At 57.6% G+C, this 4,084-nt stretch overlaps 1 protein-coding gene across 1 annotated transcript in view; it reads left to right on the top strand.

The window, feature by feature from the left end:
• The window catches only part of LOC113209587 (GTP-binding protein REM 1-like), a gene marked incomplete at its 5' end in the record, with an annotated part of 84,074 nt that overhangs the window by 54,483 nt on the left and 25,507 nt on the right, over nucleotides 1–4,084 (top strand). The window lies entirely within an intron of this gene.

The following is a 4,084-nucleotide window of genomic DNA, read 5'->3' as shown; positions in this document are numbered from 1 at the left end:
GCCCCGCCCCGCCCCGCCTCGACACTCTCATCCTACGGCCCGCCCCGCGCATTCAGCTAGATGAAACTCAGCCGCGGTTTGGATGGGCTTTAATGCGTTGGCCCAGCCACAGCATTCAGCTTCAACTGCGCGCTCTTTTGAGAGACGGCCCCGCCGCCGTGGGACGCTATGGCTGCGAGTCGGACGCACAGGGCTACACTGGCCGCGCGGCCCGGAGGGCGGCAAATGTCACAAATACGCCCCCCTCCCTCCTCCTCCTTCTCTTCCTCTTTCTCCTCCTCGTCGTCGTCAGGAAGAAAAGGGACAAGTGGGTAAGATGAGCCTGTGCGAGCCGCCGCCACAAGGACCTGCGAGGAGATGTCGACGACGTGGAGTGTGGAGGGGGGAGGGGGGGAAGGGGGGCTGCCGAGGGCAAGGGCCCACTCCCCCTCCCGTCCTTGCTCCCTCTCACCCCCCAGAGCCATCTCGTTGAGGACCTGCTTCAGATCCAAGCACCTCCCTCCGACCTGCCGCTACACCCCACCCCCCCTCTCCCCTTGCCCCTATTCCTAACCCCTATGCCCCAATCCTTCTGAGGCTGATTGGACCTCCCACTCCCCCCTCTCCATCTGAGCCGAACGAGCAGCGGGGGCATTTCGTATAAGGCGCATGCAGTTCTCTCTGCCCCTCTCTCCCCTCCCACCACTCACACACACACACCCGGCGAGAGAGAGAGAAAGAGAGAGAGAGAGAGAGAGAGAGAGAGAAGGAGGGGAGGATACGCCTAGCACCCAACGGCGAACCCGAATAATCCAGTTGCCTCGTGCTCGCCGGAAATTACCCAAAACAGACCGCGTCCATTTCCCTGATATTATACTCCCGTAGCCAGCCGGCCCTTTTTTGGGCTGGTCCTGCGGCTGGCCTTTGGTTCGCGAGTGTGTGTGAGTTGTGCACACTCGTTGTGTGCGCGAGTGTGTGCTTGTGTCTAGCTTTGTGCTAGAGATGAGGCGAACAGACCACTTCGAATTTATACGAACTTGAACAAAACCTGCCCAACAGTTCTCCAACCGAACCGAACACGAACATCAAAATTTTCTCCCAAACGAACCGAACCCAACATAACTCTGCCCAAATTCAAGTGCACAATCCAAATCTGTTAAAATTTGCCCCTTTGCTCATCCCACCCCCCCTTCCCTCTTCAAAAATTGCTACTATGTAAAGAAATGTTTAAAACCAAGTAATTTAGATTTGTGTTCGTATTCTAACTTGCGACACTTAAATTCTTCAACTTAGCGAGCAAACTGGACCCCAGGCCCTTAACACTGGCTGAAATTGTTCGCATGTGAAATCTGTCCGAGCAGTTTACGAACATATCGGGTCCGAACACCTCGTGTTAAAGTTCGAGCGATCACGAACAGTTGGCTGTTCGTTCAAGACCTAACGAATGCGAACATGTTCGCTCACCTCTAAATTTGGGCAACACACTAATTTTAATCTTTCTAATTTATTTTCCTCCAGTTTGAACTGGTCAGTAATTCAAACAAACCGTTAGCAGTACACACGCACTCGTTCTGAACTAAAGTGACGCGTACGCTATGCCACAACTGCTTAACTAGCATTTCCCTGTATGTGTCACGAGCTAAAATCAGAGAAACGGGCGGACTCTCTTTTTTGTAAGTCTAGATTTGACGGCCGAGGGCCGCTTCGTTGACCCAGCCTAGGGGGGGGGGGGGGGGCTCCCCCGAGCAGTACGCACGTGGGCTGGTGGCGCCGACAACGGTATCCATTTTTTATCCGTCCTCTGACGCCGTGTGCCCGTCCCACGCGGCCCTCGCGCTGCCGGGTAGTGGTGCTCTACTCGGGCCGCAAGCGACAGACAGACCGACAGACCGACAGACAGACAGACAGACAGACAGACAGACAGACAGACGGACAGCGGGGGAGTCGTTCCGCCCGCTCCGTCACAGAAAGGAAGCTCACGCGCAAGTGAGTGACGTGAATGAGACCTCAGACTGCTGCGGGGGCGCCCGGCGGGAAGGCAACCCCACGGGCTGCGTGCGGCCGAGCGCGGCGGCCGGCCTATGCACCGCTCCGCGGGCGCTCTCCAGCAGAAGTCTCACCGGCACAAGTTTTCCCAGCACAAGTCTCTCCAGCACAAGCCTCTCCTGCACAAGTCACTCCAGCACAAGTCTCTCAAGCATAAGTCTCTCCAGCGCAAGTCTCTCCAACACAAGTCTCTCCAGCACAAGTCTCTCCAGCAGCCGTCTATGTTGTCTCGGGCGCGCCTCTCCAAGCCCCGTCTCATGATGGCCGCTTATCGCGATAGAGTAGAGCTGCTGTTGCGTTTGATACCCCGCACTCCGTAGCACTTCATTTCCAGTCCCCCCGGATGTCGTCGCGCTGAGCGCGTTGCGTGCGCGCCGCCGCCCCGCCACACGGCCTGGTTGTGGTGGCGGAGGGGCTTTATTACCTCCAACCCCTGACCGTGGCGGGGCGTGGCGGGGCGTGGCGGGGCGTGGCGGGGTGTCGTGGGGACCCCCGCATAGTGCCGTAACGCTGGAATTACACCTCCGCACGGGCCTACTCGCCCCGCCCGGCCCCTCCCGGCCCCGCCCCGCCACACCACGCCCCGCCACTCCCCGCCACGCCACGCCGAGTGCCGCCAGTCACGTGACGCGGTCACGCTCCACCGAGCGGCAGCAGCAAGCGGCAGGGGCACGGCCACCTCGCTCCAGCACCACCGCCGCTGCCACGACTTACTTGAGAGCGGCCCTCGCGAAGCCCCCCCCCTCATCCCCTTTAATCCTCCATGCTCTCCAGCGAGTTCTCCAGCAGCAGCAGCAGCGCGGCACAGGCGCCTCATTGGCCTCGTTAACGCCCCACACGATCACCCTGGAGGGCCAAATGAAGGGGCGTGTCGCAGCGCCTCCTAGTCCTTTAGCGCACATTTAGTGTCCCGCCGTTACTTTTGCCCTCTGAGTGCATGACCCAGGAGGGAGCAGAGTATGCCGCTTGTTATGTCACTGTGAGTGGGATGGACAGTCGGCTCGGCAGTCAGCATTTGGGATTTATTCATTTATTCATGATTACATATTTGTTTGCAGGATAAAAAGCCCCGACAGAGACCAATCCGTGAGAGCTTGTGTGCGTGGTGGCGACCAGTAAACGAGAGAGAGAGAGAGAGAGAGAGAGAGAGAGTGAGGGAAAGAGGGGGTGGGGTGGGAGAGGAGGTGGATGTAGACCAAGGGAGAGGCGGAATATAGGGAGGTGGTTGGTTGTTGAGCGGGATTCGGGGACGGCCAAGGGATTAACGTCGGGGCCCCATCAATTCGGTGCTTGGTGATCCTATGGTGATCCTGGTGAGTCCCGCGGACGGAACTCACACGCGCACGCGCCTCACGCACACACACGCACGCACACACGCACACACACACACACACACACACACACACTAACGCATGCGCACGCGCGCACCGCCATGGAGTATAAACTGCGGAGCCAGTGGCTCGTTTATTGTCAACGGAGCCGCTCGGACATCGTTAAGGACAGTTTAATTAATGCACACACACGCGAATGAACACACATGCACAGCCTGAACAGGTGCTCGTGCTTGCGAGAGGAGAGGGGAGGGCGTTTAGTTGGGGGCGCTGCATACAACACCCGACCTTCTGAAACATACACTGGACTTAATGCTCTTCTAGGGGTATTAAATTTTACTTCTTCCCTATTGCGAAGGCACGAAAGTGTCCAAAGGCATTAAATTTTAACACCTTTGGGCAGTTTTAATGTCTTTGCCGGGGTGCTAATTTTTAATGCCTTGTAAATAATGTAAAAGCAATGAAACCCTTCGAGTCCTATCTTTTATTTTCGGTGTAGAGGAGTACCGCACCGCCCTTTTTTCCGCTTTCTCTGCTGCACGCCAAACCCGGTGTCCGCAAGATGCCCGCCCCGCTTCCGGGCTCTCCCCGACCGCACCCTGGAACAGCCCCGCCTCGCACTCCGCGCAACTTCTGTCGTATTGAGTTTCTCTGCCAGCTAATGATTACGAGGCTTTGTGTTGACTTGGCCTCTCCGCTACGTTCGACCGTTCGCCTCCCCGCCTCCC

This window comes from Frankliniella occidentalis, unplaced genomic scaffold, assembly GCF_000697945.3.
Source record: "Frankliniella occidentalis isolate FOCC.00 unplaced genomic scaffold, Focc_3.1 Scaffold49, whole genome shotgun sequence".
NCBI lineage: Eukaryota > Metazoa > Arthropoda > Insecta > Thysanoptera > Thripidae > Frankliniella > Frankliniella occidentalis.
The sequence above is the reverse complement of the archived record's forward strand: the minus strand, read 5'-3'. Positions and strand labels throughout refer to the sequence as shown.